The sequence below is a fragment of the Mauremys reevesii genome, linkage group 12, assembly GCF_016161935.1.
Source record: "Mauremys reevesii isolate NIE-2019 linkage group 12, ASM1616193v1, whole genome shotgun sequence".
NCBI classification, from domain to species: domain Eukaryota; kingdom Metazoa; phylum Chordata; order Testudines; family Geoemydidae; genus Mauremys; species Mauremys reevesii.
Window position 1 is genome coordinate 9141623 of NC_052634.1, and position 26260 is coordinate 9167882.

At 43.9% G+C, this 26260-nt stretch overlaps 1 protein-coding gene across 1 annotated transcript in view; it reads left to right on the forward strand.

The window, feature by feature from the left end:
- GRAMD1B (GRAM domain containing 1B) overlaps positions 1 to 26260 on the forward strand; it is a 284969-nt gene that overhangs the window by 55834 nt on the left and 202875 nt on the right. The window contains exon 4 of the mRNA XM_039496098.1: positions 15826 to 16297. The gene's annotated coding sequence lies outside the window, so the exon portion shown is untranslated. The remainder of the gene's footprint in view (positions 1 to 15825; positions 16298 to 26260) is intronic.

Here is a 26260-nt window from a genome sequence, read left to right on the forward strand (position 1 = left end):
TCATCATATCTAAGTTGGCTCCCCCATTAGCCTCATCATCGCATCCTGCCTCCGCTCTTCACATTCATCTAATTCTTTCCTGGCCTCTGCCACTGAATGCCTCCATGCATTAAGCTGTGCCTTATCAGTGCAGGTGGACTGCATGAGCTTGGAAAACATGTCATCACGAGTGCATTTTTCTCACCTTCTAATCTGTGATAACCTGGGACGGAGATGATAGGGGGGTGCGTAGAAACATTCTAGACTCTATGATTCTGGGGCGACTGCATGGTAACCTGTGCTGCTAGGTGCTGCTGACCAAACAGGAAATAAAATTCAAAAGTTCCCGGGGCTTTTCCTGTGCACCTGGTTAGTGCATCAGAGTTCTAAGTGCTGTCCAGAGCGGTAACAATGAAGCACTCTTGGTTAGCTCCCGGAGTCCAATACCGTCGATTTGCGTCCACACTACCCCAAATTCGACCCAACAAGGTTGATTTTGGTGCTGCTGGGAGGAGTACAGAAGTTGATTTTAAGAGCCCTTTAAGTCGACGGAATGGGGTTGGTTGTGTGGATGCATTCATATTAAAATCAGTCTAATGCGGCTAAATTTGACCTAACCCTGTAATGTAGACCAGGGCCAAGAGCAACTGGGTCCTAGCTCCCAAAATGGCATTTCTACCAAGTCTACCCACAGACGATGGGCTGTGATTTCAATTAATCATATTCACAGGCCCTGATGCAGCAATGAGCTGTATGGAAGCAGACCCCTGCTCGCATGGTCTTTCTGTTAATTCCACCCAAAGACTATGTCTACTGAGCTTAATTTGTGCAAGAGCTTGGCAGTTCATAGCCCCGGCGCCTTTGGACTTGCTGCATCAGTTATGAATGTAAAAAATTGCTTGAGCCCTGGCACCTCTTTCATTACAAATTAAGCACTGCATTGTCTACACACAAAAGCTGTACTGCTTTAACTATAGCAGTATGGATGCAGTTATACTAGTATAAAGATGTTTTATAGTGGTATAGTTTATTCACCTAAGGGAAGGGAAATACTGCTGGACTGACAGAACCATCTTTTAACTGGTATAATTGTATCCATACTAAAGATTGTGCTAGTATAACTATATTGGTTTAAAAAAAAAAAAAGCACTGTACCCCGATGACCTATCTAGAGTGTATAACCTAACCTTATGTACATGCTAAGATACTAATAACTGAGTTAGTTGAAATTTTTCATATGAAAAATGGCCTTTTTAAAAAAATTACAAAATGTTGAAGATTTTTTTCTGTTTTTCAACAAAACAACTCCCAAATCTGATAAATTTAGGAAAAAATGTTTGTTTTTTTGTTTTGTGGAAGATAATTACCATTTTCTGCCTACCTCTGTAATTCACATTTCACGGTAAGACAGCTGCACCTTCTCTTTCTCTCCTTTGGCTATGTAGTGATCCCTCATGGGTTGTTGAGATCTTTCTGTCTTGTTAGTATAGAGCACTAGGAATTCATAATTTGAACTAATTTTCAATTAGCAATTTCTCCTTTTCTTCATAATATACCTTTTAAAAAGCTATTGAATCATGCCCTCAGTGCTCTATGTCTCTGTGTTCGCTACTATATAAAATGGTGTGTTTTTACCCAGAGTTAGCTATTTCAATGTAAATCCTAGCAGAGACAAGGCACGGGTAGTCTTTACTTTGCTATAGCTAGGCCAATGCTATTACCCCCACCCCATCTAACGTTTCCCTGGACTAGCTACATCAATGTAAAGGCTACCTGTGCTTCATCTATACTAGGACTTTACACTGAGAAATGCATCTTTTTTTTTTCCAGTGAAGACACAGCCTTTAAAACCAGTCTCCTTACCAACACCAAACTTCTAGAGCAAATGCCAACTCCCTAAATTTGCTCCAGTTAAAAGTTCTGTAGATGCAATCCGTGTGAGCCACATCCTTCGTCAGTGGAATTCAGAGCTCAGGGAGCATGCCCTTGCTATTTTAGGTTCAGTCCGTTCTTTTATGCTCACGGTTAGCAATGAGCTTAACAGGGGTAATTGGACATGTCTTGAGCACCCATGCTGTGTGGAGCTGAAGTCTGTATTAGATCTGCAGGGTGACTCTACGGCAGATGAATGTAGTTCTAACTGTATGAAACCCAAAAGGGACAGATTTTTACAAAGGATCAGCTCTCCAGTTCATAAAGAATCCTTCTTCCCATCTGTTCATTCTCTGTGCACACATACACATAGACCTTCATCTTCTTTTTAAATGTTTTCTTTAAATTGTGCTTAGAAAAAAAATAATGCAATGAATGAGACAATTAATAAAATTATTGTTATTACCAGTATTGGGGCCAAACAATATAGGCTTAGATGCTCAACTGCCACAAATGTTAATGCGATTTGGGCATCTGGTCATTTGGTGGCTTTGAAAATCTCAGCTGTAATATTTGTTTTATGCTGTTAGGTTCCAGTTTTTACCTTTTATTGTTAGAACCAAGGCCAGTCAATTAGCCTTCTGCCTTTCCCTTGCCTCCCCATTTTCTTAAGGTGACCTATTTGGCTAAGTTCCCTCACTACCAACCACCCCATTCTGATCTCTAGTCAATATCGGAACTAGAAGTGCCAGAATTAGAAATGTATCCTGATCTGAACACCCCTGAACTTTGAAGTTCATTTTAGTTCCAGACTTAACAGCTCAAATCCATCATTGTGCTGAAATACCTCAAGAGCCTCTGTTGTTAGCTTATTTCCAGAACTTGGAAGCACCAGAAATCTTGCAAGATTTGCAGCCCAATTTTCAAAGACTTACAAACTCCAGAGAATTTGTGTAAACTTCAGAGACACCCTATTAGTATTTATTATAGAATGTTGATTCAATGCCCAGAAGTAAATGCACTACAGATCCCTGCCCCAAGGAGTTTATGATCTAAGTGGATAATACAAAGGTGAAAAAGAAAAAGATGGAAGACTTTTCTTAATAATAAGCTTTGCACAACAGCCTATATTTTATCCTCCCGAATGTCTTATCCCCTATTACGTTTTAACTCTGATATATAAAAATTTTGTTACTAAGTTTGTCTGCTTTTCCTTTGTATCTTTTCCACTCCTCTACCCTTTGTCTATTTCACCCTCCCCTACAATATGGTTAGACTATGACTAGTAGTTAATCCTCTATTTATTCTCTTAGTGAAATCAATTCCGTTGGTTACCTTATTCTTTGTCACCTCACCGTACAGTCAGCTGATTCCCCACACCTGCCACCAGATAAATGCCCCTCCCCACCCTGCAACAGATGAAACGTTCAGGAATGTTGACGGTACTGAATACTTAATCTCCTCCAAACTTGAACTCTGACCCTTTACCCCATCACTAACGTTCACACTTTCCTCCAGTCCTTAAACTGGTTTTCGTGTGTTACGCATATGAAATATATATGTCAGAGCTCCCAGAACCAACTTTGAACCTTGAAGCCCTTGTGTTCTGATAGCTAAATCAGAGGCAGGGATCTCACTTTCAATTCGATGTCACATCTGGCTCTTACTAGAAGTTTCAGTGCAGCAGTTGACACAAATGTATGGCCACAGACTTATTCATGTGAGTCAGCAACATCAGGGAAAGGGCTGTATGCAGTAACCTAGGCTCTGCTCTGCTAAGAGAGCATGCATGCCTTGCTCAGTCTAAGAGCAGAGCTGAGTGGGATCCCTGAGCTGCAGCTGTATTGGCCTCTTGGCTCAGTTTGCTTTCAGAATAGCTGAGCTGCTGACACTCTTGGGAAAGGGAAGTGGTGATCAGTGATACACCTGTGTGCAAAGTTCCTGGGAACAGGGCACATGAAGAGAAAACCACTTCATAATCAACTTCCCGCTGACTCCTCCAGTCAAGCAGAAATAGACTTTCTTGTTCTGCATCTAATGTCCATTTCCTTCCCTTTATTCTATACGCTTCTGAAATCAAACTTGATTTACTTTTGTGTCAGTAGAAAGGTGAACTTTTGCACTGACCAAACTTGCATATAGGTCTAAATCCATTGAGTCTAATTTTCAGAGAAGGCTATTTGGGTGCCAAACTCTGTACTGGATAGGATCTCCAATCCCATCCAAAAATAGGCCATGAATTTTCAGTAAATAACAGCTGCTCAAGTATAATGAAAATTGTCTGAGTGAGACATCTCATAAGCCACTACTTGGGTGGCTCCAGTTCATGCAAATTTTTAGTAGAGCTGGTTGAAAATTTTCTGACGGAACTCTCAAAACATTTTGTAAGAATGTATTGATTTTGGTTAAATTTTCCATAGGAGATTATCAAAACATTTTGTTTGACTTTATAGTTTCAGTTTTACTGCATTTAAATCAAAATGATAAAGGTGAAGCAAAACATTTGGAGCTTGTCAAAATGAAATATTTCAGAATATTGTATTTCACAAATAGTTCCAAGATTTTGACTTTGTCCTGATTCAGGATGAAACAAAATTTCAAAATCTCAGAATTTGCCATGGAACAGAAATTCAATTTTTTTTATGAGCTGTAGTTTTTAGCTTCCATTTTGTTAGCCATCCATGTTTTTAGGAATCTCTGCATTTCCAGACAGTGCCCTCATTAGAAACTTGATCATGAGAATTGCTGAGCACCCTCAGCTTCTGCTGAAGTCATTGAGAGTTGAGTGTGCTCTGCACCCTTGGCCCTACCATACTTACTGCCCTTATTCATGTCTCAGAATGGTGATGTAAGCTTGATACACGAAGGTAGAGGCTGTTTTGCGTTCGTTTAGCACTTAGAGAGGAGCAGTACTTGCCTTCTCCCCTCTCTAGTGGAGACCTCACTCAGTTTGTTATTCTCTTAATCTATAGTAAAGGTCATTCTGACTGAGAATATCTGTTTGTTCTTTGTGCATGGAAACACATAACATTAGGAGGCCAGGGACACTGTGGACATGAACTCAAACAGTCTGTCTGGTCTTGGAAGAGACTCTTAGGCCTGTACCAGAGTGCAGCAACATGTTAAATGATTGCAATAAAATAAGCTCAAGACCCTTCTTTTTTTTTTCCCCCTTAGAGCTGTAATGTAAATGGCTGCCTCTGTGGTTATGACATCAGCCAGAGAGCTATATTACTTTTGCATTTATTATTAATCACCTTATCTTTGAGAGAAGCCCCGAGGCCAACATTTTCCTCAGTAGCTTTTATTTGTGGTATTTATTATTGTCTTCTCCTGTCCATCTGTCTCTAACATCATCATCAATCAACTTTAAGTTCCTCTTTGCCTTGGAATGAACACCAAAAATGCCACAAAGCTCAGAAACTTCTCCCCCCTCCCCCATCACTTTTCGTTCTCAATGCAAATCTCCAGTGGGCTGCTTCATCTTTTTGGCTGGTGGCCTGAATTCTAACCCAGCTGGGCACAGCTCTTAACTCCATCCTGACATTAACATCACTACTTATACAGTGCCCTCAATGCACACAGCATTTTATAAATGAATATTAATTGTATTCTTTAGAGATGGGGTATGAACTACCAAGTTGGTATCTGAATCAGAATTTACACACAGCATAGGTTTGTTTAGTCCTCCGGTTCTGACTGTTATATAGGTAGGAGTTGGCTGAAAAATTAGATACAGATCTGAGTTCCCCAGCATTCAAAGAGGAATTGGAATTGGGCCTGTCTCTAATAATTATTTTTATTACTTGATGATATTTTAAACCAGGGATTGGCAACTTTTGGCACGCGGCCTGTCAGGGAAATCCACTGGCGGGCCAGGATGGTTTGTCGGTCAGTGTGTCTTTGTACAGTGCCTGACACCACAGGGTCCCGATCTTGATTAAGGACCCTAAACACTAACATAATAGAAACAATAAAATGACCAATACAAGCTAATGATGGTTCCAAATCATTCACCATTTAAAAATTTAATAAAACCAGAACGCGTTTATTGCTGAACCACCTACCCTTCAGGATGGTCTGTCTAGATAATACTTAGTCCTGCCATGAGTGCAGGGGACTAGTAGATGACCTCTCAAGATCCCTTCCAGTCCTCTGATTCTATGATTTGGCTGCTTTCTTGTAGGCATTGCAGGGATTTGGAGAGGTGGGAGGTATTTTAAGTGAATTTCATATTTTCAGCTTGAGTCCAAGATGACCTCTTTAACCCTCATGGATCAATAGGAGATGGAATGGTCCATATTTGACTCCAGGGTTTGATGGTAGATGAAAATCCACGACTTCATCAGACATTAAGGCTGAGATTTTGAAAGCTTTCTAAAAGATGTGGATGCTCAGTTCCCTTTCAAAATAATTTTAAATGCAAACTGTTTCAAAGGGGAAGGTCTGGAACTAATGAGCACATGAAAGTATCAGTAATCAAAAAGGGCCAGACTAGCCCAAGGGATGCACTGGAGGTTGTGCACATCCAAGCTTGTTTGGTAGATAGGCCTGTGTTTTTGTTCAGCTGCAACGATGTTTTAAAATTAAACCTTTGGCCAGGGCTGAGAGCTGCAGGTCCAGGTGGTAGCTGCTCAGATTTCTCTAAATGCCAATATGAGAAGAAAATAAATAAAGGGAAACCATTAAATCTGAGATGGACCCTGAGATAGAAACATGTTGCGCCCGTTTCTTAAAAAGGCAACAGCTAATGCAGTTTCTTGGTAGGTTAAATGATTTCCCTCACCTCTTAGTCCTAATGCTCTGCTAATGATTGAGGTTGTCTGTAAACTGCAGGAGGGAAAAGTGCCACTGATTCAATTTGGGTGGAAGTGACAATCCATCAAGAGAATCAGATAGGATTAAAGCTTGGATTCCCTTTGAAGTCTGAGCAGTAGTATCAATTTAAGAAAAAAAATTAAAGTCAATTCAGTGCTCATGGGAGGTACTAGATTGACAACCCCAGGGAGTTGAGGTCCTCCTTATCCACGGCACAGCTACAGCCTGGACAGTGGCAATGGAATCTTCCCTTATACACTCTGCCCAGGGCCGGCTCCAGGCACCAGCTTAGCAAGCAGATGCTTGGGGTGGTCACTCCGGAGAGGGGCGGCACGTCCAGGTATTCGGTGGCAATTCGGCGGAGGGTCCCTTGCTCCTGCTCGGAGTGAAGGACCTCCTGCTGAATTGCCGCAGATCACGATAGCAATCGTGGCTTTTTTTTTTTTTTTTTTTTGGCTGCTTGGGACAGCAAAACCCCTGGAGCCGGCCCTGACTCTGCCTTACAGATATGCATCCAGCCTGATCTTCAGGTTCTGTCCCAAGGGATGAGAGAGTACCTCAGTCTCTGTGGATTATTCAGTCATTGGCTTCACTTTACTGAAATTGTCAGAGGCCAAACGAGGTTCTGTGGGGAGACTTATCAACTGTGAATGGGCCACCAGCTTCTTTCTGAAAGGTCCATGAACAGCCCTCGTATGGTAAGAACTTTAGATTCCTAACAAGCTAAGTCAGATTATAAAGAGGGGTGGGGGAGACATCTTGTAGCTGAAAAACTTTGGTGTCTGTTCCCAATCCCCCAGTCATGCCAGGCCTGTGCACAGTAATACTTGGAGCCTAGTTTCATTGTATCAAAGATTTAGGCCACAAACCTCTTTTCTATAAGAAGCTCAGTAGGGTTAAAGAGCTGAAACATGCTGCTCATGAAAAGTGAAGTGAAGCAACTAAACAGAGGGAGACCCAGAGCGTGATTTTTTTTCATGTCTTCTTTGCATAAAGAAAATTTTCACAGATGAATTACTCTCTCTCTGCAGCTGAGTTCCAGGTTCTCTCCTGTTTGCTTCTTGGGCTATAGATTATTGAAGCTGACGTGTTTCTGGTATTCGGTTATTCATTAGGTATTTGACTCATTCCTTTACAAGCTGACACTGAAGAAAGTAGGATGTCAATGGTGGGATGCTGTAGCTCACTGAAAGCAAATTTTGAAGTTGTAATTGTGAGCAATTCACACCAGAAACAGCCAATCAGGGAACAGAAACAATGTCATGCGGTCTATGAAGCCAATTAAAACTAACTACCACAGCTCTAATTTTGAATTTCAAGCATGGAATCCTTCCGGTGAGCTGCTTGCAAATGAATTTTAGTCCATGAATTATTTATGAAAAATGTTTGATGAGTAGTTATGAATATTGAAGGAATTCATAAAAGCTGTTTTCAGACAATTTGCAATTAGAAGAGAGGCAAAATTAATCAGATAGATCCTTCTGCTGCGAACTGTCTGCCTACTTTCAGTTTCAAACATAGAAGAAAGAATGAAGATGAAAAAGGAACAGTTAGGCTGCTCAAAGCAGGGAGTGTAAGAGTGGAAGGAAAAGGCCACTCTTGAACCTTCATAAACAAATCATCAGAGTAGGAACATGGCATGTGAGGAGAAGGGAAGCTCACCATCAGGGCTGGCGCTTCCTAGGGCACCAAGATTCAGGGGGCGGCATTTTGTGCGCTCCCCATGGGGTGCACGGGAGCTTCCGGTTCTGCTCCCGTCACGCCACCGAAGAAGGACCTTCTGCCGACGTGCCGCGGAAAACAGCGGCAGGCAGTTGAGCAACTCAATGACTGCCACTGTCGCCTGCGGTATTTCGGCGGAGGGTCCTTCTTTGGTGGCGCAACGGGAGTGGAGCCGGAAGCTCCCGTGCGCCCCATGGGGAGCGCACAAAATGCCGCCCCCCGAATTCTGCCTAGGGTGCCAGAAACCCTAGCGCTGCTCCTGCTCGCCATTGTAACCAAAGAAGTGGAAAGATATAAGATAGAAATGTGTGGACTCTCAGAGCTGCATTGGAAGAGTAGGGGTCATTTCATGATGACGGATGGATACGCAGCATATATCCAGGATCCAAGAAAAGGAGAGGAAGGGGGGTTGCAATCAAATATAATAAGAGATCATGATGGCAGAGTCCTCACTGAAGACGATGCTATTACTGTGCCAGTCTGTATGCCTCACCCAAGCGACTCATGCTCATGGATGCCTGAAGGACTGTGAAAGTGAGAGGCCCAACTCTCCACAGCAGCTCAACCTGCCTGGAGCCTCAAGGGAACCTTCCCTCACCACCAGCTCAACCCTTCCAGAGCCCCTGCCCTCCCCCCTGACCCCACTCCTTATCTTTGGATCAGGGGTCCATCCCTGCTTCCCGGATGCAGCTAGCCCTGGTACTGAGAGGAGCCACTGCCTTGGTTTCAGTAACTGGCAGGCAAGGGCCCATCTGACAACACACCTCATGATACAATGTAGGACCCAAATGCCAGACAGCCCAGCCAGGCTGCTGAGCACTTCTTTCCAGCTGGGTTTTAAAAAGTAGGAAGGCAATGGCCCTGCCCCCTACGGTGCTTATGCTCATAATATAGGGTGACAGAAAAGAGATTATGAAGCTGGATCCATCAATCCTGCAAGAGGAAGTGGTGTGTGCTATTAAGAAAATGAAGCCTGGGAAAGCAGCAGGGGTAGAGAATATGCCTGCAGAATTGTTAAAAGCAATTGGTGGACTCGGTATTGGTCTTATGTGGGAAATTTGTAATCATAGAATCATAGAATCATAGAATTCAAGATCAGAAGGGACCATTATGATCATCTAGTCTGACCTCCTGCAAGATGCAGGCCACATAAGCCGATCCACCCACTCCTTAGCAAGCGACCCCTGCCCCATGCTTCGGAGGAAGGCGAAAAACCTCCAGGGCCATTGCCAATCTTCCCTGGAGGAAAATTCCTTCCCGACCCCAAATATGGCGGTCAGCTGAACCCCGAGCATGCGGGCAAGACTCTCCAGCCAAACCCTCTGCAAAAGGTTATATCATACCATTGACCCATTGTACTATTTACTATTGACCTATTGACTATTGACTAAACCCGTTATCCTATCATACCATCTCCTCCATAAACTTATCTAGCTTAATCTTAAAGTCATGGAGGTCCTTCGCCCCCACTGTTTCCCTCGGTAGGCTGTTCCAGTATTGCACTCCCCTGATGGTTAGAAACCTTCGTCTAATTTCATGTACAGATGTACAGATGACTAGAAATTGGCTGGAGGACTGGATGAAGGGAATTTACTGCATTCTGTTATATCATACCATCTCCCTGATGTCGCATGGGCACAAAGTTCTGCTCTGAGTAGGAGTGGTATGGAGAGTCATAGTAGTAGGGGACAGCCAGCAAGGAGGTGGATGGGTAGTGCGTGGCAGATCAGTGGAAGGGCAGCTGTTGAGTGCTTGAAGTTAGTGATGGATTGTGAAGACTTCTGAAAATTCTGCTATGATGTCACCAATATTCAGATGTGAATAAGTGCATTTACTTATCTACTTGGGGAACAAAAGGGGTGGACTAGATGACTTAAAATGACTAAGTGGCTATGTGTGGTTTGGGTTTCTTGCTGGCTATAAAATAACCCATTCTCCCCCCCCCACCCCCCGGTTGGTATTCCTTATTGGTAGGCTTCCCCTCCAAATTACTGGGGGGTGGGGAGGAGAACGCCCTGCTGCATTTCCTATTGGGATGAACAAGCCAAACTGCATCTGCCTTCAGGATTTTCTGGCTTTCTTGTAGACGGATAAATGAAAAAGGACCCCCTCCTCTCCATCCCTCCCATTTAATTTTGGCACTTGGAATTGTAAAGCATGAGCCACAGAGGAATTCCTGGCTGGAAGAAAGCCGGTTACAGTGGTGAATGATTTAGATGTCATTGTACAGTGCATAGCTCCCAGCTGCTTTCTCTTCTCAGTTTGGGACAGAAATGAACACGTGGTTTTAACGGATTGTGTGTGAATGAAGCAAAAACACAGGATGATGGCAGGAGGCTGCACATCCAGCATAAAATGAACAAAGGACTAGAAGCCAGGAACCCTTGAATTCTAATTCCAGCTGTGCCATTGATTCAGTGTAGGGCCTTGGGAAAGCCACTAATCTCTCTGTGCCTTGATTTGCCCCATCTATAAAACTGGGATAATATTTATCTGCCTCAGTGGTTTTGTGAGAACTGTCTTAGTGCTTTGCAAATGTAGAGCTCTGTAGAACTGCTAAATATAACTATTAGAATTTGCATGGTGATAGCTGGCTTTTTGCCTGCCTGGGAAATAGTGTTGTTACCCATTTGAACCTTCCTAGCTACTGTTCTTGAATCAGAAATAGAACATCTGCTGGCAAAAATGAGTTGCAGATTCTTAGTGAACAACCCTTTTTTGGAGGCATTGATTAGACAATTTATCTTTCACAACCTGCATTACCTTCCTTTCTAGCTGAGCTCCATCAACCCTTTCTCTCCCTTGATAACGGTACCTCTACTGCAACCCCCTCGGTGTCCTCATGGGGCTTTGAGATCAAATTCCCATGCTGCACAAAGAATGGATTAACTTTCTGCTAATTTTCTTCTGTGGGAAGTAAAATTCTCCTGCTGGCTACATCTGTCAAGCTCCTCTGTTCTTGGGGATGTCTATGTGAGAATTAGAAGAGAAAATGAGCAAAAAATGGTCTCCGGTTTCATGGCAAGTATTATCATTAGGGCATCCGCACTCTGCTCCTATTGAACTTCCCTTTGTTAAGTCTTTTTCATGCTCTCTCTCCATTCTAGGAAAGTTACTGTCTCATTCCCACCAGGCACAGTGAACAATGTTTAGTTTTGTTGGCTCAGATACTTGTATCCATCCCATTTCAATTCTATGGCTTCAAAGTCAGGAGTGCTGCCCTGGGAACCTAAGGTAATGCCTGATGAACTTGATTTCTAAATAGGGCAGTTTTTGTTTCTCTGCGGATTCACTCCCTGGTTTCAACTGTCTAAGATATGGGTAACATATTAGCATCATCTACGGAAGTGTACTTAACACTCCTGACAGCTTTAGCTGTATGTATAACTCCAGTCATTGGTATGACTCAAATGGAATCATGACCCCTATGGTGTATCTAGGTATTTATAATGCACCCATCGCGTGTTATCTGTGTGCAGTGATATGGGCAGTACTCTGCACTGAAAGATTATGTGAATGTGAAAGGAGATGGGAGGGGAAGAACATTTGTGGTATTGGGGGATCCTCTTGAAGGAACAGACCCCCATATCCATCATTTTTTCACTGTTGATCTCTGAAGATCTCTCATCCCCATTTTAGCCTTTGCCCACTTCTCACCCTTCCGGGCTGGTGCTGCAGCCACCAGACAGTGCTATCTCCCTTCTGCACCCAGTAATGGCACACTCTGATTGGCCGGGCAGACCATAGATGAGGAACAGGTGACCCTCCTGCCCTTTCAGAGGTGAAATACACCCGGTTCCCTTTTCTATCAGGATACAGAACTTTTTCATTGGACGTACCCTGAGACTTCCCATTGGGAATGGCTGTATGTGGGGAGGCTTGTTTCAAGGACACAGAGTACAGAGGAGGTAGGAGGGCTGTTAAAGAAGTGCAATAGATTTATTTATATTTTACCTGATGTCAGCCTCATCTGAAGTAACGTTTCTCTGACCGTAGTCAATTTGTGGTGCACTCACTTTGGTTCTGAAAGTAAATGTTCCTGGGGTAATGTGTGGAGCTTTTTATTTCAGAGGTGACAGTAAATCATCAGACCTTATGGCCAAAATACCAGGGCATGGCTTTATGTAAACTGTGTCCCTGTAAATGCAGAGGAAAGAAGAGACTAATGTTTAAAGCTTGTCTCTTCCCATGCCAGCAGCCCTATGGGCAGACAGGAGCTGCTGGTGAGTGCACTGATTGGGGAAGAAATAGTGAATTCAGTCTTGGCTAGGTTTTATTTTTACCCCATGTTGCAAGCTAGTGCTTTCCCGGCAGACACAGAATAATCAGGTACTGATTTCTGGGGAACTTTGGAGTCTGTGAAGATGTTTACTCCCCTTATAGCTCATTCAGGTAGGGAAAACTGATATGGGAAAATCCAGCGAATAGCAGTGTGTGGCAGCAAAGTGCTGCTCATCCTTTTGCCAAAGGAAAGGGGGCTGAAGGAAAGCAATAATGGCACAGTGATCTCAGTGTTGTGTCATGTGCAGGCAAAGTACTACTGCTAGTCAACACAGAATGGATAATGCTATTGATGCTTTGTCCTTTCCATGGCTGTCTTTCAGACAATGAGCTCAATGCAGGGCCGCCCGGGGGGGCGGGGAAGTGGGGCAATTTGCCTCAGGCCCCACAGGGACTCCCACGAGAGTTTTTTGGGGCCCCTGGAGTGGGGTCCTTCACTCGTTCCAGGGGCCCCAGAAAACTCTTGCAGGGCCCGGGCCCCCAGAGCATCTTCCACTCTGGGTCTTCAGCGGCAATTCAGTGGCAGGGGGTCCTTCTGTTCTGGGGCGGAAGGACCCCTCGCCGCTGAATTACCGCCAAAGCGGGGGCCTTCTGCCACCGAAGACCCCAGGCCCCCTGAATCCTCTGGGCGGCCCTGGCTTAATTCCTTCATTAATAATTACAAATATTTATTAATGAAGGAAACGTTGCAAAACTTTTTTGAGTTAAGTAAGTAGTAGCCTACACACATCACAGAAAGAGGTTGACACTTGTCTAAGGCTGGATTTCACAGCGACTCAGTGGCAGACTTGGGAAGAGAACCTAGGAGTCCTGGCTCCACGCCTCCCTGCTCTAATCCTGTGAAGGACGAGATGACATTAGCTTTCATCTTACACTGTACTCTCATGAGTAGATCTGATAGGAAGGGCGTGACCGTTTGGGGAATCTATTTACAATGTATGAATTCTGATTGATGTTATATATATATTTATAGCTCTAACCCACAGTGTATATTAAATCAGCCATTTGCTAATAGGGACAATGTCATGTATATCACACCCCAGATGTAGGATATAGGAGAAGTAAAAAGTCTATTTCCTGCCATACATGACACTTTCTGATGATGAAAAATTGGAGAGAAAATTAAGGAATCACAGATGTTTAATGCACAATCTAAAGAGGATTCTGGAAGTTAGAGAAAACATGTGTAGGTTGACTTCAGTAATGGCGGAGATGCTAGAAACACTAATTAGAGACAGAAGAATTGGATATTTTAGACTATTTTATCTGCTGTTCCTAGTGGCTTAAGAACTGTCAGAGCTCCACTTAAAAATTGTATGGGAATTGTCAGGGTACATTGTTTGTCTTATGATGTCTTTCACAGTGTTGTCTGAAGATCAGCTGATGGAAAGGCCAGCTCTAACATAATAAAAAGAGATATACTGGCACAAGCAGGGATTTATTTTCCTCCAAGTAGGCCCTATCTAGCTAGCTATCCATCCTAGGTACTTCTCTGGCTCCCGTTACTGGAGAATCTGTAATAGCTTTATCTTCACAACACCCTTGTGAGGTAGAAATAGGCAAGCACTGTTGTCCTTATTTAATATATAGCCTGTCAGTGCCTCAGTTTCCTAAGTGACTTGGCCAAAGTCACACAAGGAATCTGTGGTAGAGCAGGGACTTGAACCGCGGGTTTCCCAAGCTCCAGATTAGTGCCCTGATCACTGGACTGTCCTCCTTCGGCCTTCATGCTCAGACCCAGTCTTATTCTTAGTAAGTTAAATATTTTGAATTTTATAGAGGGCAAACCTCATAGCAAAATTTCATTAAAATATCAGTCTAGGATACTGATTCCCTCTGTGGTGGGAAAATATTTAATATTTCAATACCTGAGTGTGGCAGGGTTGTGCTGAAAAATGTGGTTGAGAAGTTGGTTACAAATAATAGTCTTCAAATGGGAAATGGGCAAAGATCTTCACCTGTGGGAGACAGGAATGGGAAACAATCTGTTCCTGTTTCTCAGCATCAGAGCAGAGAGAGTGTGCAGTTGTAGATATGGTTTATAAACGGCTCTTTTTATGCTGGGTTTATTATAACCACACTGATGCCAGATGTCAGCCTTTTCGTCTTAGGAAGTGGGCACCAGTGAGATTTCTGGAAGCTGTGGATGAGGATGTAAACCTCGTTCCTCTCTCAGCATTGAGCTCACAGTTCTGACGTGAAGGGGATGTTGTGGGGTTTGGGTTGAGGGCAGAGTAACAGGAAGGTTATCAGTGAACATCTGTCATTATAAATCTATCTGGAACAAATAACAGCATCAAGCCTCTAAAAACCCATGATCGTTGGCAAACACCGACCAAACCAATAATTAGTGTTGCAGTGGCACTTAATGACCCCAACCAGACTGGAGCCCTCTTGAGCCAGGTGCGGTACAGACTTATGATAAAGGACAGATCCAGACTGTTGAGAGTTTCAAAATTGGCTGGAGTATTATGCAACCAATTTAAAATTAATGTGAATCTGGTGTCCCGGTCCCCCAGGAAGCTTTTGCAAATCACAGCCCACAATCTATAATTAAGGCAAGGTGCAACAGGCGGGTAAACAAACAGATGGAGTGATTGGGGACGAAAGACAGGATAGCAGGAATGTGAGCTTGTTTTTGCTGACACTAAGCATGCACAGTTTGTAGGTGAGGAGATGGCTTTATGCTGAAAAAAATAGAACTCCCATTAACCTGCTCTATCTCTGTACCTGCCTAGCTCCTGTATTTCACCCATCACCGTACTATCTAAGCACTCTTCTCGTGTACCCATCATCTATCACCAGCCTTTCATTACTTGCAAGCAATAAACACCCCCCCCCCCCAAATTAGTACATTCTGGCAGCAAATAAGAAAAACCCTACCCTTCCCGAACCAATCTGTTAAATGAAGCAAATGTTGTAAACACCTGAATGACTCCATAACTGGCTTCAACCACCTCCTCCTTCCCACCCGCACCCCAGAGTGCTAGATATAAATGATTCAGCTTTGTTAAACAGCACTGTTAAAATAATAGCCTCTCATTCAGATGCCATCAGCTTTTGCTATAAGTTTGCACAGCAGAGCTGTTTAAAAAAAACAAACCACCACCAGTCTTTGCCTGATTCCTTTAAAAACTCTCTTTATTTTCTTAGGTTACATTACAAAACCCCCACATCATCTGGGAGACGAGATTTCCAGCGAGCTGCGCTGAGAGGATGCACTGGGAAGCACAGAGGAATGAAGACGTCCTTAAGAGAGCGGAGCTCCTGCCCAACAGCCAGCTGAGGGTTAACAAAATGAACAGTTCTTGTGCGGGCAGAGTATGTTCTTGGCAGTGAGCAGTGGTCTGTGTTACAGTATGTGAGAGCAGAAGTGTGGAGCAGCTCATTTCCATTCACCAGCTGGCAGGTTGAGCTTAAATCTCAGGATCCAGTGTCTGGCTGCAGCAAAGCTTCCCCCTCCTCGCCACTCCAAACCTCATCTCTTCCTCTGGATGGGGGTCCTCTCCTCTTCGCAGAGCGGGATTTGACTCGGGGATGCTGCCGTGAGGAGTTCACATCTGCAGCTTTGACAGGACTTCCCCCGACTGTCTGAATGAATGAGTGCCTTTCAGAGCAGACCCAGGTAAAACACTCAGCATTACTTTCAAATTCTTCCAAATTTGAAAACAGGATGGGCCAAATACAGCCCTGGTGTAACTCTGCTGCAGTCAGCAGGTTTGACACCAGGGATTGGATTTGCTCCATTGTCCTGACACCAGGCAGATAACTCGCCAGGTTGGTCTCTTAACATGAGAAAAGTATAGCTTGTTTTGGTGGTAATCTGTAACACTGTTTGCTCGGAAGTGTCCTGGTGGAGTTCTGTTGCCTTATACGCTGTGCATACGGATCATCAAAGTTACAGCAAGTGACTAGTAAAGCTATTAACATGGACTGTAGAAAAGGTTGTGATGGAAAAGGTCTGCTTGTATTTTTGGAGGGGCTTGGTGGTTCTTCTCATCTGCTCTGATGTACAGTGTTAGGTGTCCTTATGATAGGCCCCCTGTTAACATGCTACACAACATAATGATGGAACATGTATGTGAGTGTACATGGAATGTGCTACATTTTCATATACCAGCGTATCTCCTAACACAGCATATTTTGCAGCGCTCTTGAATGCTGTAAAACACTTTCTCCATCTCTTTGCTTGAATTTAAAAACCAAGCTCTCCTCCCTGGTGCTTGTGTCCCTTTTTTTTGTGTTTCTTGTTTTTTGGCAGTTTTGCTCACAGAGCACAAATATTCAGCTTGGAGATTCAAGTATTTGCCTTGGAAGTGCTATGCTTAGTATGGGATGGGACACCACTTGATGCAGCAGGGCGATCAGTTAGCCAATCCCTCTCACTGGAGCCTGGGCTCAGAAGCAATGAACAAGACATAAAACAATCTGACCACCGTTTCATAGCTAGTTCTGTGGAGATGCATGCCGTTGCTTTGCATTTTTGCCTCTGATGCAATCAAGAAATTAAACGAGTAAATAACAATGATCTTCTTGTATTTTATGACAAGATTTAACACTGCAGGTGAACAGGGTTCTCAAACCTCATGCCAGTACCCTGACACAGAGGCAGTTAAATAAGCAAGGATGTGGGCAGACATTCATTATTCTGTATGAATGGGACAAAAGGAGACTAAACTTAAACACTGCACCTACTAGATAAAATTTACAACAGTCTAATTTTACTAGGAATGATGCCTTTGGTGAAGGCCTATATGGCCCAGAAAAAAATAGGTTAATGTATTCTGAAATCCCTAAACCTGCTGGTTGAAATTTTCTGAATTTCAGTGTTTCGACAACAGGAAGAAATTTAGATTAACTGTCAACAACAATTTTCCTGTTTTTAACCAGTTTATAAGGCTAGCAAGAAAAATGTCAAATTTTGACATTTTGATGAAGATTTTTAATGAAATTTCAAATTCTGAAAGAAAAAAGCTGAAAAAAATTTGACTAATTTTTTTATGAAATGTTTTTTTTCTCTTCTCCCTGAACAGCCTCCACTCCCTCAGAGATTCCATGGATGCTTCAAACCTTGCTCCTGATTATAAGAATTGCAGTCACCCAATCAGAGCAGGGAGAATATCCATGTGACTTTCGTGACTAATCATGGCTAACCTACTCATCTTATATTTGTTCTATCAAGTACTAAATATTTTCACCAAACAATTTTCAAATAACCCATAAATTAAAAAACAAACAAAACAAAACCCAAAACACTTCCCAAAATAAATACAAATAAAAATCATGGAGTTAATAAGAGGAAATCATGACTGTAATGTTAACCTCCTGTGATTATTAATGTTTCCAAAAGAGAGAGAGGCTAAATTCAGCAGGTAAATGATTCTTGTGAAATTATTTACTCCACTTTTTAATATTTTATATACTCTATATAAACAGAAAGGCTGTTCAGATATGTGTCTCATTTTAACTGAAACAAAACAAAGTTTTCAAGAGTTTAGATATATGGTTTCTCATTCTTTTTTTTGCTCATATTTCTTACAGATACAGAAGGATAAAACAGGGGCTTGTGGATTTGGTCTTGCCAAACCCAGGAGTGATTTAGGTCTGGGGTCTATTTATTCTTATCTATTTATTCCTTCCCTGCACTGCAAAATTCAGAACAAGGAATTTGGTGGTTGAGTGGTTTCATTTTTGGCCCAGCCATAGAAAGAACATGCTGCTTTCTCTTCAAGATTGATTTCTTATATCAATATACAAATTTCTCCACCATTAGAATTAGTTATTAATTTCAGTCCACTCCCAGGAGCCGAGAGGTCAGGTAGGATTAAGGGACCTTAATTGGCTTATAAGCGCCGGAAGAAAGTACAATTAATAATAATACCTAGCTTCTAGGTAGTCATTTTCAGCGGTTGATCTCAAAGCCCTTCTCAGTCTTTAATGCAGAACACCACATAATGGATGATCCCTAAAAGAACACGCAGGTGCCAGGGAGACACCCTGTTCAGATTCATTCCAGTCCTGCGTGAAATCCTCATGCCTCAGATCCTGCTACTTGTCTGATCAGAGCATCCCTTAGTGCAGCAGTTCCCTGGCTGTGTCATCTGTGGTCAATGGGAAGCTGACTGGTCACATAGGTTTGGATCTTTTCCTTGTGCCCAGCTGCTGACTTTCACTAAAAGGCAGCTGAAAATGCTTTTCCCAATACATTTTCATGTAAGCATTCGCAGTAGCTGCCTCTGGTCGTGCTGTGATCATGAAGGGAGGGGAGATATTCTGCATAATCGTGACTGGGAGGGGAGGTGTCCACAGGACAATCTCACTATTAAGAGGTGGTCCTCACTATGGAAAACTTTGAGAATCCCTGCCTTAGCTCGTAGCATCAATGCCAGGAGCAACATGTGCTGCTATCAACACTCATGGTGGCTAGATAGTGTCCTGGACGGAGAGAGGATGTTAGCACAGTTCTCAGGGAGAAGGGAGTTACTGTGGGTCAGTGAGCTAAGAGGAGACTGGGGGAAGTACATATGGCAGCAGTGAGATAAGCTAGGCAAATATTGCAAAAAGCATTTTCTAGGAATATCGCTTCATATTGTAAACAAATTCATTTAGACTGTCTGTTCCTGCGAGCGAGCTAACCGTTGGGAACATTTGTGGAAATGGAGACATTTAAGCAAATGCTGGGGATAATTCTTAGAAAAAATACATTTAAAAAGAATTACTGTCCATAGGGCCTCATAAAGGAAAAAGGAAGCTGATTTTGTACACCCAGTCAAGGAACAGAAACATACTGTGACTTGGATGATCAATCACAAAGCTCAAATGTCCACAGTGAGCTGCTCATTAATGAGCTACAGAGCTAAAAATTATTTAAGAACATAAGAACGGCCATACTGGGTCAGACCAAAGGTCCATCTAGCGCAGTATCCTGTCTTCTGACAGTGGCCAATGCTAGGTGCCCCAGAGGGAATGAACAGAACGGGTAATCATCAAGTGATCCATCCCCTGTCGCCCATTCCCAGCTTCTGGCAAACAGAGGCTAGGGCAGGGTGCGCAAACTATGGCCCGTGGGCTGCGTCTGGCCTGTCAGATGTTTTAATTAGTCCCTTGAGCTCCTGTCAGGGAGCAGAGTCGGGGGCTTGCCACGCTCTGTGCGTGCCATGGCTCCATGCAGCTCTGGGAAGCAGTGGCATGTCCCCTGTCCAGCTCCTATGCGTAGGGGCAGCCGGGGGGCTCTGCATGCTGCAGCCAATGAGAGTTGCAGGGGTGACGGCTTAGGATGGGGCATCATGAAGAGCCGCCTGGCTGCACCTCCGCATAGGAACCAGAGGGGAGACATGCCACTGCTTCTGGGAGGTGCTTGAGGTAAGCGCTGCCTGGAGCCTGCCACCTCCCAGCCGGAGCCCTCACACACCCCGGTGCCCCAATCCCCTTCCCCAGCCCTGATCCCCCTCCCACCCCTCCAAATCCCTCGGTCCCAGCCCGGAGCACCCTCCTGCACCCCAAGCCCCTCCTCCCCAGCCACACTCCAGAGCCCGCATCCCCAGCAGGAGAACCACCCCAACCTCCATTTTGTGAGCATTCATGGCCCACCATATAATTTCCATACCCAGATGTGGCCCTCAGGCCAAAAAGTTTGCCCACCCCTCAACTAGGAACACCATCCCTGTCTATCTTGGCTAATAGCCATTGATGGACCTATCCTCCAAGAACTTATTTACTTCTTTTTGTGTAGAAAGTAGTCTGTGCAAGCTGCCATAAGGCAGATCATGCATTAATCAAACAGAAAAAAGAGGCAGAACTTATTAAATGATTTGTTACATTTCATTTGTCTCCATCTCTAGTATACAACTAGCAAGAGCCTTGAAGAAACTCCATCAGAGGCTGATAACTATAATAAATGCCACCATCCGCAGCAGGAAATGCATAGTCTTGAGTGCACTTGGAAGGATGCAAAACCTGATTAATTTGCAGGGAATGTTTCCTAGTGTATATTTGGTCACACTTTATGCCAAGGTTACATTTATAAAATATAAAGGATTAATAATTGACTATGGACCAGTAGCTGTTATAAGTATGTTAGAGACATGTTACAGTTGGTTATAAGCATGTCAGTGGAAGATATAGAGGGCTTTAAGCCATGACTATAAGGAACCTATTGAGCTGTTGTACTCTAACATCTATAATAGTTAACCATTAATAAATGACTAATAGATGTTTTAATAAACCCTTTATGAACCATTTATAAATGTGCCCTTAACATAAATTATGACCATATATTTCATCCCACTCCTGTTGTGGATGGGGGCTCTTAGCAAGCTTATGTATTGTCTCTGTTCTTAACTGAATCCTGATTACCTTGATCATGGGAACCAATTTGTGGTGCACAGTGTGCTGGAATCGTTGGGTTTTAGTTTAAAAGAGACTAGTGTCAGCAGTAGGATAAAACTGCCATGGAGAAAGGCAAGCTAAAAAGACAGATAATTCTGTACTCAGTCTTGCACTGTCTGAAGGGCATTGTTATAGCTACACGCGCACACGGTGTGTTTGAGTTCTTTAGATGAAAAGATGTATAAATGGAAAGTGTTATTGGATTCCATCACCTCCGCTTACATGCACTAACACCCTGCAGGAGTCGCACTTGAATGCATGTGCTCATGCATTACCCTTCTGTGCATCCTTCCACATGCACAGTCTTGTGCATATTGCTCTTCTGTGTGTGTCGCAGACGGAGTACACATTTCCCTCCCCCAATGCACTGTTACATCCAGGGCCGGTGCAACCCATTAGGCGACCTAGGCGGTCGCCTAGGGTGCTAGCATGTGGGGGGTGGCATTTTGGGTCCTTTGGTGGCGACTGCGGCGGCTGGATCTTCGGCCGCCCCGGTCGTTGTTGGCATTTAGGCAAAGGGATCTGGGGCAGAGGGGCGCGGGGAGGGCCACCTGCAGCAAGTAAGGGGGGGCGCGGCAGGGGAACCGCTCCCCACTCCAGCTCACCTCTGCTCCGCCTCCTCCCCTGAGGAGGCGGAGCAGAGGTGAGCTGGGGCAGGGAGCTGCTGTACGGCTCCCGGGGCCAGTGGGAGCTGCCACGGGGGACGGCGGGGAGGCGCCTCAGGGCAGAGGGGAGCTGCCGTGGGGAGCCTCAGGGCGGAGGGGGGGTGGGGAGCTGCCGCGGGGGGTCGCCTTAGGGCGGAGGGCGGGGCGGAGAGCTGCCACAGGGCTCAGGGGCAGGGGAGGCGCAAGGTGGATGTTTCGCCTAGGGCACGAAACATCCTTGCACCCGACCTGGTTATATCACACTTGCTCATCTCATCTATTCATGCACTCGTATGCTCGCTGTGTGTATTACACCTTCCCATAGTCAAGACATACAGCAGTGCCTGTCACATTGCCTTGTTTAAGGTCTTGTCAGCTCTTCTGGTCCAAACACCTGCTGTCATAGGATTAAGCTGTACACCAGTTTGTTATTAAACATTTTCTTCCCCTTGGATACTGGTAAAGGGCTCTTACTGAGAGCATTGTTTGTTTATTTTTATAGTCAGTTTACAAGCTCATTGAATGCAAATAAGGGAAGGCAGTTCTTCACCAGTTCTTCACACCTTCTCTTGCATGGCTATAACCCAAATTGGCTCTATTTATTTATTTATTTGTAATGAACTTTGTCAGTCCTGTAGTCTCTGAGACCAGCTACTTTTCTCCTGGTATGTAAAGGACATCAGACACTAGGCACACCAAACTGGCAAAGAATCAAGTAGGAAATTGACTTTAGGCGCATGATCAGTAACTTGTTTATTATGCACATCTGCTGAGCCTCATCACACTCAGTCTCTTGAATTAACGTGAAACTAAGTATATCCTTGGTCTTACATCCGCTGACGTGAACTGGAGCCTGGGCATTCTCTTCACTGGAAGCAGGATCAGGCCCTATAGTTTTACATGTCAGAACGTGATCATTAGGCTCTGTGTTTTCAATAAGTATTTAAAGGTATTTAATGAGGAAGGATGGAGTCTGGTGGTTAGGGCACTAGTCTAGGACTTGGGAGACCTGGATTCAAGTCACTGCTCTGCCATAAATTTTCTGTATGACACTGGGCAAATCACTTAGTCTCTCCGAGCCTCAGTTTCCCATCTGTCAGATGGGGATTAAAGCACTGCCATGCCTCACAGGGGCATTGTGATGATAAATACATAAAAGATTGTGAGTTGCTCAAACACTGTGGTAATGGGGGCCATAGAAATACCTTAGGTAACTGGTTATTGACTGGAATGGTTATTGCGTCAGACTAGCACTATAATCTCCCCCTTTCCTCTCTTCGGCACCTCACCCTTCCTTTAGTGTTGATACTTCTAGCAATATGATGTGTCTTCCCTTCCTTGTGGAAGCCTGATAGATTCTTCCCATTTAAGATCACCAGTGGCTGACACAAATGTTTGGTCTTGATCTACAGTTTTTTGTTTTGGTCTGGCTGCTGTGTCCTTCAGTTATCACTTCACCGTGCTTTGGATCGAAGGTGCTGTATGACAAAGAATGCAGTGCGAAATCATTTCATGCACACCAAATTTAACAGCGTGGTGTATTGCTGTGCAACTTGCACACAGTACGTCACTGTCATTGTTTCTGGTGTGGAGTTGTCACCCTTTCACCCCAGTTCTGTAGTCTCTAAATATTGGCCCACATTACAGTGCATCACATTTCCACAGCTGTGCAATAACTAATGATGTTATGCTTCCATACTGCAGCTGACCATCACATAATCCTTGTGCAGAGTTTCACCATTATTGTACTGCTATGCCATAGATGATCACCAGTATGTACTCATGTTGGTGTCTCCCCATTATGCACCCACAGCATGGGTATTATTATTACACTTTCCCACTGTACTGTTGAACAGCACTGTGGCATATCTGATTCCTGCTGATCACTGGCGTCTTCTCTGTTGTCGACCAGTAGCGTTTCACTTCTGTTTCCTGGATGTATTGTACAGGCCCTTGCGTATCCCAGTCTTCCTAACCCCTTCTTGCTCATAGCCCTTGGAGTTTAGCAGGATTCCTGTCAAGGAATCAGGCGTTTATACAGACAGTAAAAATACACAGAGCTCTAATAATAAAGATTAAAAAATAGCAAGAGTTTTGGAAAGGCGAGGGATATAAATACTCATGCTTCAGGGCATAAGCCAACCTCTACTAGTGGAGGTCAGGAGGAAACTGTGCCTGTGCACAGGTTATTCCATAACTCTGTAATTCAGGGCTTCTTGCACCATTCTTTGAAGTAGCTGGTGCTAGCCATGATGAAGACAGTTCTGGACAAGATGGACAATTGGTCTGATGCAGTCTGGTAATTCTTACTGTTCCTCTTCTCTCTGTGCATCTCAGATGGATAGACTTCAATATAACACATGCACCTGGCTCCTGGGCAATCCTCCCCCATTGTTCTTTTTTTCTTCCCTTGGAGAGGGATGGGTCACTTAGTGCCACTTGTCTCCTACACGTGCTGCATCAGAGGGACTGGCGAATGGAAATGCCATTGTGAGATGCATATCTGATACGACTCCAACCGTCTTCCACCCCCGATACACCCTGAGGGAGAAGCTAATACAAAAGAACAAGCTGTCTTTTTTCCTTTTGGTGTGACACTTGTTATTGTGACATATGACACAGTAGAAAGGCCAGAGACCCGCTAGCTGTGAGAACCTTACTGCCCTATTCTCCCCTTAAGCAATGCAGGAGCACGTTCGCAAGAGAATTACCAACCTGATCTGACAGACCTGGTTTCCAAGCTAATTGTATACAATGTGGGACAGAACATGCATGGGAAGGGACACTTCTTCTTTAATACCTGAAGCCTGTCCTCTCCAATTGAACTGTCCAGGTGGCTCAGAACCTTAAGTAGCTGGGGCTCATCAGAAGGATATTTACTATGGGTGACAGTGAACACAGCTGGATGGGAAAGTGAAACCAAAAGTCCTGTGTGCAACTTCAGGCTACAGTGCTGATTAAATCTGAGATAGATGTGGAGCCCTCCATTCCTCCCCCCTCAACTACCTCTACATTTCCATTTCTAACTAGGTCATTTGCAGAAACCATGCCTATTTTGCAGAACCAGGTGATTGCAGTTTAACCACATGTTTTTTCCATCCCAGTTCCCCTTTCAGGAATCAGTGGCATTTTTTTTAAAAGCAATTTTTATCTGCAAAGCTGCAGCAGGGTTCATTTTATGAAAGGAACTGGTGTCACTGCAAGCCTGGAATACAGACTTTCATTTGGTGATGGCATGGAAAGATTTGCCTCTGGAACTGTCTGTTAAATTTCCTTTATTAGCTCTATGGTGGGAAGACAAGAGATGAAAAGTAGCGTCAAACATTTAGAGACAACCTGCTTTAGAATTAAAATTTCATCAGTGAACAGCCTTGGAGTGTTGCTATGATTAAGAGTAAAAAAGCACAACGTTCAGCTAATGATCCGTAGGCCAGCTGAGGCAGACTCTAAGAGATGGACTTTCCTTCAGGGGTTCGTACAACCTTTCACCTTTCCTCTTGCATGTCCTGAGTAAATTTCAAGCAGGGGCTTGGTGAAGCAGTGAAGAGCAAGGACTGCACTGAAAGGTGAAGGAGAGAGACAGGTAAAGGAAAAGACAAGAACAGACTGATGGAGGGAGGCTGAGGGAAAGTAATAACTTAGATTGTAAGCTCTTTGGGGCAGGGGACCATCTCTTTGTTCTGTTTGTACAGCACCTAGCGCTGCACAGGGGGGTAACTCGAGTTCCTAGGTGCTACCCCTGTACAAATGATAATTGCACCCAAGAGGTGGAATGTGTTACAGAGGAGCAGGCAAGAGGAAAACAGAGAAAGGCGGATGAAAAGCAGGCAGAGACGGAGGAGACAGAAACAGGAGTTGGGAAGGAAAGGAGAGCATGAGGACAGAAAGTAAGGAGTGTATGGTAGGTGGAAGAGGATGACCTTGACTTTGGATTCTTTGGAGTGTTTTTCTTCTTTGCATCTTGTGCCTTAAGTGGTAATAGCAGAGATTAAGTGAGCTGGAGCCATAACAGACACAGGCTGCCTTATCTCTAGGCTGTCTCGTTTAAATGACTGAGCATATTCATTAGTTAGCTGGATCTATTTTTACATATTTACAAAACTTAATTTAAATAAATGACCTTGCATAAAGACTTTTTCATCAGGAGTGCACACGCAGCCACCCACACATCTAACCATGGGAGGGTGGAGCTCTAAGAGAACAGAGCTCAGTGAAATGTAAAGTATCCCAAGGTTTCTGTTACCAGTGAGCATTCAGATGGAATAAGATTTTTAAACAGGGATCTTTATTGCATCCTGAAAAGGGCTTTCATTATATGGCAGAGAAGTCTGCTGAATTCCGTTTCCTTTGAGGTATAGTGAGATTGCTTAAAATATTCTGCTTTTCTGTAGGTTAGTACAAACTGGCTTTGCCTAAGGGCCTGTCTACATATGAAGTTATTCTGGAATAAGCGTGTCCATGCATGGAGTTATTCAGGAATAGCTACTGCACTTGAAATTCACACCCTATCTTAACCCAAATTAACTTTCAAGAGTAAATGAGCCCTAGGCAGCTGG